We start from the raw sequence: 11,438 nt of genomic DNA, 5'->3' as shown, positions 1-11,438 counted from the left end.
TCCAGTTTCCTCCCACAGCAAGACTCCTCAAACAATTCCATTTGGACCAACAAGAGTTATTAGTATTATAAATTGGTATAACTTGAATCAGATTTATTTCATGATCAATGATATGTCCGAGGCAAAATAATGAAAAAATGACTAAATCTTGTCTCCACTTACAATTGTTGGTGTTATACACGAATGGTATTAGTGATATTTAGAATTGTTATAGAACCAGAAACAGGCTCATAGACAATAGTAGGATTATACATATCATTTTAGAGTAATTTTCAGAGGCCACATTGCACATGTACCACTAATTGTAATATACAATGTAGTTGATTGGCTGTCGATCATCTTTAGGTATGGTATAAGTTACAAGTTATTTATATTACAGAGAATAGATTATCATATCAATATATGCAGCACAGACAATAATTGATCCACATTAATAAATGGTTCACATCAAATGAAATGAAAAACATTTCTATAATTAATCATAAATATAGAATTATCTAGTTACATGTATTTAGTGCTTAAGGAACAGACACATTACAATGTACACGATATTTCTTATCTGATATACTCCATATGACCCTTCCATATACCTAAACATTTGTCTGTGGTTTATAATTAGACAAAACTACAATTCATGAACAAGATCTACAGTAAACTTTAAGATATTTGTGTGAAATATAATCCAGCAAATCATGTACGTATAGCAATCATTCCATCTTCGCTAGTGAAAGTAAACAACTTGTAAATGATTGTTAATGATACGCCAACGAAATAAAAAATTTAAAAATGATTCCCACAATTCGATACAAAACATACACAATTTGTTAGCTTTTTTTAAAACAAATCAAGTCCCACACAAAATATGCCGAATATCAGAATCTGAATGGGAAGGTGCAACTTTTGATCCATAATTCTATATACTTCATTATTTCAAATATTGAAAACGTGATGTACAGTTGAGTGTAGACTAAAGGTTACTCCGTTTGGACTTTGAATGCACGCCGTTTGGACCCCAGATAAACAATATATGTACATGTGTATCTTCTGAACCGTATCAAATGACTTAAACCATGACATACAGGCTATCGAAAACCTCGGAGATTAAAGTCCACCAGCAATGTGTGCCACCTGTAATCTCTAAGGATAATACAAAAGACACACAGGATATCGACACCTTTCAAAACAAATTTAGGGTTAGAAAAAGTGGGGCCAAATGAATTAATCTCCGAATTACATCCGCATGGTTTTCATCTGTGTTAACAATTGATATAATCTAATAACAATTATCTATAATAAACAAGTTAATATTAAACTATATGTATGGACGAATAGATGAAATCAAAATGAAGCCAATAATAATTGTATAGGGGTAGGTGGAAATGTAACATTGACTAAGAGGAGTGGGCGGGTCGTAACCATTGGCTCAGAGGAGTAGACGGGTCGTAACCATTGGCTCAGAGGAGTAGACGGGTCGTAACCATTGGCTCAGAGGAGTAGACGGGTCGTAACCATTGGCTCAGAGGAGTAAGCGGGTCGAAACCATTGACTAAGAGGAGTAGGCGGGTCGTAACCATTGACAAAGATGAGTAAGCGGGTCGTAACCATTGACTAAGAGGAGTAAGCGGGTCGTAACCATTGACTAAGAGGAGTAAGCGGGTCGTAACCATTGACTAAGAGGAGTAGACGGGTCGTAACCATTGGCTAAGAGGAGTAAGTGGGTCGTTACCATTGGCTAAGAGGAGTAAGTGGGTCGTAACCATTGGCTAAGAGGAGTAAGCGGGTCGTAACCATTGGCTAAGAGGAGTAAGCGGGTCGTAACCATTGACTAAGAGGATTAGACGGGTCGTAACCATTGGCTAAGAGGAGTAAGCGGGTCGTAACTATTGACTAAGAGGACTAGGCGGGTCGTATAACCATTGACAAAGATGAGTAAGCGGGTCGTAACCATTGACTGAGAGGAGTAGACGGGTCGTAACCATTGACTAAGAGTAGTAGGCGGGTCGTAACCATTGACTAAGAGGAGTAGGCGGGTCGTAATCATTGACTTAGAGGAGTAAGCGGGTCGTAACCATTGACTAAGATGAGTAAGCGGGTCGTAACCATTGACTAAGAGTAGTAGACGGGTCGTAACCATTGACTAAGAGGAGTAAGCGGGTCGTAACCACTGATTAAGAGGAGTAAGCGGGTCGTAATCATTGTCTAAGAGGAGTAAGCGGGTCGTAACCATTGACTAAGAGTAGTAGGCGGGTCGTAACCATTGACTAAGAGGAGTAGACGGGTGGTAACCATTGACTAAGAGGGGTAAGCGGGTCGTAACCATTGACTGAGAGGAGTAGACGGGTCGTAACCATTGACTAAGAGGAGTAGACGGGTCGTAATCATTGACTGAGAGGAGTAGGCGGGTCGTAACCATTGACTAAGAGGAGTAAGCGGGTCGTAACCATTGACTAAGAGGAGTAAGCGGGTCGTAACCATTGACTAAGAGGGGTCAGCGGGTCGTAACCATTGACTAAGAGGAGTAAGCGGGTCGTAACCATTGACTAAGAGGGGTAAGCGGGTCGTAACCATTGACTAAGAGGGGTAAGCGGGTCGTAACCATTGACTAAGAGGAGTAGACGGGTCGTAATCATTGACTAAGAGTAGTAGGCGGGTCGTAATCATTGACTAAGAGGAGTAGACGGGTCGTAACCATTGACTAAGAGGAGTAAGCGGGTCGTAACCATTGACTAAGAGGGGTCAGCGGGTCGTAACCATTGACTAAGAGGAGTAAGCGGGTCGTAACCATTGACTAAGAGGAGTAGACGGGTCGTAACCATTGACTAAGATGAGTAAGCGGGTCGTAACCATTGACTAAGAGGGGTAAGCGGGTCGTAACTATTGACTAAGAGGGGTAAGCGGGTCGTAACTATTGACTAAGAGGAGTAGGCGGGTCGTAACCATTGACTAAGAGGAGTAAGCGGGTCGTAACCATTGACTAAGAGGAGTAGACGGGTCGTAACCATTGACTAAGATGAGTAAGCGGGTCGTAACCATTGACTAAGAGGGGTAAGCGGGTCGTAACTATTGACTAAGAGGGGTAAGCGGGTCGTAACTATTGACTAAGAGGAGTAGGCGGGTCGTAACCATTGACTAAGAGGAGTAGACGGGTGGTAACCATTGACTAAGAGGGGTAAGCGGGTCGTAACCATTGACTAAGAGGAGTAAGCGGGTCGTAACCATTGACTAAGAGGCGTCGGCGGGTCGTAACCATTGACTAAGAGGAGTAGACGGGTCGTAACCATTGACTAAGAGGAGTAGGCGTGTCGTAACCATTGACTAAGAGGAGTAGACGGGTCGTAACCATTGACTAAGATGAGTAAGCGGGTCGTAACCATTGACTAAGAGTAGTAGGCGGGTCGTAACCATTGACTAAGAGGGGTAAGCGGGTCGTAACTATTGACTAAGAGGAGTAGGCGGGTCGTAACCATTGACTAAGAGGAGTAGACGGGTGGTAACCATTTACTAAGAGGGGTAAGCGGGTCGTAACCATTTACTAAGAGGAGTCGGCGGGTCGTAACCATTGACTAAGAGGAGTAGACGGGTCGTAACCATTGACTAAGATGAGTAAGCGGGTCGTAACCATTGACTAAGAGTAGTAGGCGGGTCGTAATCATTGACTAAGAGTAGTAGGCGGGTCGTAATCACTGACTAAGAGGAGTAAGCGGGTCGTAATCATTGACAAAGAGGAGTAGGCAGGTCGTAGCCATTGACTAAGAGGAGTAGACGGGTCGTAACCATTGACTAAGAGGAGTAGACGGGTCGTTACTATTGACTAAGAGGAGTAGACGGGTCGTAATCATTGACTAAGATGAGTAGACGGGTCGTAACCATTGACTAAAAGGAGTAAGCGGGTCGTAATCATTGACTAAGAGGAGTAGGCAGGTCGTAAACATTGGCTAAGAGGAGTAAGCGGGTCGTAACCATTGACTAAGAGGAGTAGGCGAGTCGTAACCATTGACTAAGAGGAGTAAGCGGGTCGTAACCATTGACTAAGAGGAGTAAGCCTCGCCCCCCAGAAGTTTAAACAAAATGGCAGACTACATTTGTACATGTGGGTATTTGGTGTGTTGTTTTTTTCATATAGAAACACAAAGGTTAGTGTAATATTTGTACATAATTAAGAAATATTTAACTAAATAAGATCTAGATGTCAGATTGAAAAATCTGAAACGTCCTAGACAGTGATATCTAAAATGCAAATGTAGCAAGCCGCCATATTGTTTACATTAACAACGTAGAGAAAATATTACATATTGCTCTAAAGGAAAAACACGTAACTCAAACGAAATAAAAAAACGAATATGTCATCAAAAATGTCTGTTTTAAAAGTTTTGACACGTTATATTTGTCATTGCATCGGATGATTGTATATATCGGGTGATGGTTTCAAAAAATCAACACTTAAATAACGTCAACTAAGCCTGTCGACTATAGTCGACATCGGGGAAGAGGGAGCACACTTTTATGTCGACTATAGTCGACAACGGTACTGAAAGAGCTAAGAGAAGTAGGCGAGTCGTAACCATTGACTAATAGGAGTAGACGGGTCGTAACCATTGACTAAGAGGAGTAGGCGAGTCGTAACCATTGGCTAAGAGGAGTAAGCGGGTCGTAACCATTGACTAAGATGAGAAGGCGGGTCGTAACCATTGACTAAGATGAGTAGGCGAGTCGTAACCATTGGCTCAGAGGAGTAAGCGGGTCGTAACCATTAACTAAGATGAGTAGGCGGGTCGTAACCATTGGCTAAGAGGAGTAAGCGGGTCGTAACCATTGACTAAGAGGAGTAAGCGGGTCGTAACCATTGGCTAAGAGGAGTCGGCGGGTCGTAAACATTGGCTAAGAGGAGTAAGCGGGTCGTAACCATTGGCTAAGAGGAGTAGGCGGGTCGTAACCATTGGCTAAGATGAGTAAGCGGGTCGTAACCATTGGCTAAGAGGAGTAAGCGGGTCGTAATCATTGGCTAAGAGGAGTAAGCGGGTCGTAACCATTGACTAAGAGGAGTAAGCGGGTCGTAATCATTGTCTAAGAGGAGTAAGCGGGTCGTAATCATTGTCTAAGAGGAGTAGACGGGTCGTAATCATTGTCTAAGAGAAGTAGCGGATAAAAAAATGATTAAGAGGAGTAGGCGGATTGTAACCATTGACTTAGAGGTAGAGTAGGCGGACTGTATATTTTGCTTAGAGGAGTAGCTTTAGCTATATGTTGAGTGTAACCCTTGGCTAGCGAAAATCCCTTTATATTGTCGCATTTTTTTTCTTTTCTCAAAATGGAAGTTGTAGTCAGAAATAATTTCTGATACGAAAAAGTACTTTAAATGCTGTTGTTATATCTGATGTTGTAGCCTTGCTAAATTAGATTAAAAGTGTCAACTCAAAATATTCCAGACATTAAATAACAATTCAAGTTATTTGTCAACTCCGGAATTTTGCGTCAATGAAGTAAAGTATTTCATCGTGCATAAATTACATTAGATTTGCCTTAGACATTAAAATTAGATGCTAATAGATTCAATTACATTTAAAATTACACTTTATAAACTAATGCCCCGTTGAAGATATGTATCTCTTCTCTTTAAAATCAAAGAGCATATTAAGTGGATCATACAAAATGAGATGTAATATACAGTTTGTATAAATGGGATGTGATTATTGTGTACTTTGCATGCCGATACAGGCTATTAGCTTCCGTGTGAATATGAGAAGACAGTGTACAATAAATGAACAAAACGGATGTCACATAAATATTCTTACGAGGAGACGTACACAGATGAGTTCCAGCGCCATGCTTGGGTCTGGTAAGATTTTTTTTATTGCTATATTTGGCGTGTAAGTACAAGCTGGTACGCGCGTGCAAGTTTATATTTTAGTTGATAAGAGACGTGGCTCGACGTTATATTTAATATTTGTTTATGTGTAGCATTTTATTTGAATTTCATTACTTTAATGAATGATGGCAGAAATCCCTTGTTTCAAAACTGGAACAGCCTTTCTTCTCACGTGCAGATTGCCACACAAAATAGTGCATACAAAAACGATAAAAATAATGAAATTGGTTTTCACAATGTTTTATTTATTATCATATTTTCTTTATTTGATGTGTTTTTGTCGATATTATACCATTTAGTTTAGTTGTTTCAAATTTCTTGTGTTTGGTCACTCAGGAGTTCAGAGTTCGATTCACATTGGCCGCCATCTTTGTTTACATTGTACATGTATTCTTACGCACTGGAATCATGGCATGCTTTGGGTGTTAGTTATACTCTCATAGACAACACTTTGTTTTGGTTAGTTTATTAAGTGGTATTGCCAGGCAAATGTAAATATTACAGAATATTATATAGTGGAACTGTGCCGTTTCTACATAGTTCACCATATTATATATAAATCTCAAACCAAACACTCATTAATCTTTTCTACATAATCTCGAAACAAACTATCATTAATCTTTTTCTACATAATCTCGAACCAAACTATCATTAATCTGTTCTATATATCTCGAACCAAACTATCATTAATCTTTTTCTACATAATCTCCAACCAAACTAGCATTAATCTTTTCTACATAATCTCGAAACAAACTATCATTAATCTTTTCTACATAATCTAAAACCAAAATATCATTAACCTTTTCAACATTATCTCGAACCAAAATATCATTAATATATTCTACATAATCTCGAACCAAACTGTCATTAATCTTTTCTACATCATTAAATCTCCTGAAAATTAACACGGTAGATTGTAACCCTAATCTTAGTGCGACGTTCTTCATATCGGTCTGGCGTCGGTTAAACGTCGCAATATTTTAGGCTACACCTCTAGTGCCATACTCTAATGGACTAGTACATTAATTGTAGTTCATATTAATTTAGTTATAACAATTAATCTCTTTGTCCCGATTCAATTCGAGTAGGACATCTTTGGCCTTAAAAAGAGTGCGTTTCATACATAGCTTTCGTGAATGTGCCAGTTTTATTAGACTTAATACATGAAAGTCATAATTTACATGCATGTTTAACCATGAAGTACAAATTGACCAATTAAATAATAATGATTTAGTCCAAACCGATTTTCATTGATATCAACACTGATGATAAGGAAATTCCATCGTAGATTTGTGTCATCTCTCTTTTGTTTAAAATAATTATGCAAATCAGAGAGCCAAATTTACAGTACATCATATGTTTTTATCAAACTAGGTATGAAGTTGACACTCTTTTGAACGACGCGGATTATCTCAATACAATATATTATGAAGATCGTTTCCTTCGATGACAGTGTTACTGAATGGAATGATTTAAATATGAATTTATTTAATACATATCGTATGTGTTATTGACTGGTATTGTTTAAAACTAGGATAGTCTATTTTCAATTGGTGAATATCTCAACTACAATATGTATCCCACAAAGGGATAAATCACTAATGTCAATAAAAATATGTTTCTTTTGCAAAAGATTTGACTACTTCGACATCCTCAGGCAGAAATCAATTGAGATAATCTTGAGAGAAATCCTAGTGATAGTGGACTTGATATTCTATCAAAATATATGTACCTTAGCTGTTTTGTTTGATTTTTGGCTGGGATGGTTAAGTGGCAAAACAATATATCAAAATTGAGGCATTTTTATTGATATTACAAAATAAAATTATTCGTAAAATTCATCCAAAATTCGAACAACAAAGAATATATTGAGACACGCATATATGCAGTCATTTTAACCATACAAATATGAAATCCAAAATATATAACGGGCTACATTATCTATATATATTTCACCAAGATTACATTTATAACACTCCTCGGTATTCATTATAGTCCACGAAAACTTCTGGAAATGTCCAAATACACGTAAACTGTAACCAATTCCCTGGTCCCTGGGGTGGTGTGCTGTGGTGGTGAACCTCTCAAATATTAATCACAAGCACGGCGTGCTCACTGTTCAGTGTTATGAACACTAGCTATAGGTTGTACAACTCTTTACATTTTTTGGTTTTACACATTTTAAATACATGGTGTATAGAGATTCATTGCCATATGTTCAACACATGTGTTTGTGACATATCCGGCAACAGATAGTTTAACTGCATCACATCTTGGGTGGATGTAAGCTGATTTTATATACAGTCCAGCACATCCATCATGGCTGACTGACGCGGAGACTTGCTGTGCTCGGTGTTGTTCCGGAGATTCCACAGGCGGTGGGTATATGTGTTGGTGATGTTGTGTGTCGGGATAGAAATCAATACACGTGATTGTTGACTAGATCAATACAGTACACACGCCATTTTATTGTATTTTATTTTATTGTTTTAGTTACAGTTTGTCGGAAATGCTATTTATGAGCGATAAATAATATGATATTGGGAAAACATAAGTATGACGAGTAAAACGTTGAAATTTCGCACGAAAACATGAGGGTTTAACGCCGAACACAGGGATTTGGCGCTAATGTACACATTGTGCACTGGAGCCCCTGTGACACCAACAACCAAAGGATCATTAAGTTCTGTTTTATTTAAATACGTATTCACTGGACAATCAGCTGGGCCATCTAGAGAGATATGTTTGTCAGGTTCGTTTTCAAGGAATACTTAAGATATTCTATGTTTAAACATCTGTTTAGACTCGTTTTGAATATCCTGACTTCCGCTCTGGCTTTCCTCGATTTTGGCTGCTATAATAACCGACCTGTCCGCGAAGGACAAAGCAACTATATATGACCCAGTTCTCTAATTACATGTGTACTGATTCAACATTTCATGATGTATGCACCTTAAGTAAATGTAAAATCAATGGGTTGTATGAAGTTGTAGTTCATAATACTATAAACGTTGATAGGATATATCTGTCCCTATACATCATAATGTATCCATTTACTTAATTTAACACATGTAAGAAATAGCCTTTTCATGATTTACTTCATACTACTGCGTGATAATAGTTTTTGTAACTTGTACATCACACGGCCATGACCTTGAAGTGTCATTGCTTGTATATTTTGACTTATGATGAGGCCACTTCGCTCGGCTCAAAAAAAAAATATAAAAAAAATTACTGGCTATTTTTCCCTTAAAATTACTGAATATAGTGAGAGGAAATCCATCTTCCTATAACGTTGTAGCGGTTTTCAAAACTCAATAAGGTAATGCTATATTGTTTTACCGACGATTTATAAAGACTTGATCTGATAAGAATTGAATGTTGAATTATAAATAAAACTAAGTGTAACTATAGAAAAGTCCATGTTCGAGAAGATGTTTGTGACGTCATCCATGGCTTTGTCATCGGTCGGTATTACCTGCCGTTTTACCTGTGCTCGACAGATACGGATTCAAAGTAATTAATTAAATAAAAAATATATTGGAAGATTATCTTGTACTGATAATCTTGGAGAGTAAAGCTCAATTTAACAGCTGTTCGGATAGGTATCTACATACCTACATGTATATATTACATATTATCTCCTTGGCAAAAATTAATTTTATTTTGCAACAGCTGCGAAACAAAACTGTTATACTACCTTATATAATAATTCCTCTTGTTGGTTTGAAGCAGGGGCCGCGCTGGCCGAGTGGTTAAGGTGTCCCGACACTTTAACACTAGCCCTCCACCTCTGGGTTGCGAGTTCGAAACCTACGTTGGGCAGTTGCCAGGTACTGACTGTAGGCCGGTGGTTTTTCTCCGGGTACTCCGGCTTTCCTCCACCTCCAAAACCTGGCACGTCCTAAAATGACCCTGGCTGTTAATAGGACGTTAAACAAAAACAAACCAAACAAACCAAATGGTTTGAAGCGCGCGACTGAGTGGGGAGGCCAGACTACCTGGAGAAAACCTAGGCGGTCGGACAGTTGACCCCATACCTGTCCCTGCCCAATCGGGAATCGAACCTCGGCCACCTACGTGAACGGCGAGTTTGTAACAACTGGGCCACCTGACCACCCATTAAAAATCTTTTACACCATTATGTCCAAATTCACAAGCAACGGCTATTGACGTGCATGTTCCTGATTCTATACTCACGAACTTATTGTCAATATAAAGATTTCTGTAGCAAAAATGCAAGCACTTGCTTTTTGAAGGATACGTGATCCTAATTAAGATTAGATAACTTATACATCCTGTAAAGGTATTTGAATTAACGTGTTCGATATTCACCAATCTATCTAGAAATTTCATCGTCATCATCTCAATTCTTCTGATCGTGAAAATCCTACACTACTAGGCTTTGACTTTGATTTATACGATAAGAGACGCTTAGCCTTCCTGAACACCTGTATGTTTTTTGCCTTATAAGGTTTGTGTTAATCACTCTTTTGGTTATGTTTTTAGGGAGGTGGGGGGGGGGGGGGGGGGGGTAATTTTGAGTTATAATTACGGCTTCGTTTACATTGAGATAAATAGTTTCTTCTTTTCGCCATTTTAGTTGAGATGGAATCTTCATACTTTAAAAAAAAACAAAAAAAAAAACATTTCAATATGGCGCAATGATTGTCGGCCAGATATCCTGACATAGTCGTGGTCGTGAATACCCAGATCGAAATATATTTACATATATGTATATGGACGCGAATTGTACACATATTATACATATTCATCACAGTACAACTACGACAGGAATTTCAAATCTGTATCTTCGGATCACCAACACAACACATATATGTATGGGTAAGATATTCATCCTGGGAATCTGCTATGCAATGCGACGTTTAGTTTATGACGCCGTGGTGAATATTATGGAATAAGATGCAAACTTAATGACATGTGATCATACCGAAATTTAATCAGCTAGTTATGCCACTTTATTTCGATTGATATATCACCGTATCAACCGAATCAACAATTGTATAATATTTCACTGCAGTGTCATAAATACCGTAAAATGAGAGTTAGACTTACCAAATAAACGTACATGTATATCAGTATAGTACTTATCCCATGGTTCTAACGTACCTACAGTGTTTGGAAAGAGTGTGAAGATTTTGCCATATCACAGCCAGAATTGGTTTTAAGGGTAACTACACTCTGTCACCTTCGTCAGACTAGTACGATGACCCTTATCGACCGTCAAATCTCCTTAGTGGATGACGTGGCCATGATAACTCATTCTACCCACTTGTACATATTAACTTAACAAAGTGTACACGACAACTTACTCTTTGAAGTTGTTGTAAATACTAACTTGACAAAGACCATTTACTCTGATGTTGATAGAAAAGCTAACCTGACAATGTACACATTAACCTGACAATGTACACATTAACCTGACAATGTACACACTAACTCGGACAATGTACAGATTAACTTGACAATGTACACACTAACTCGACAATGTACACAATAACTGGACAATGTAATCACTACTCGACATTGTACACATTAACCTGACATGTAC

Source organism: Pecten maximus, chromosome 14 (assembly GCF_902652985.1).
Source record: "Pecten maximus chromosome 14, xPecMax1.1, whole genome shotgun sequence".
Classification (NCBI taxonomy): domain Eukaryota; kingdom Metazoa; phylum Mollusca; class Bivalvia; order Pectinida; family Pectinidae; genus Pecten; species Pecten maximus.
Note: the sequence above shows the minus strand (reverse complement) of the source record.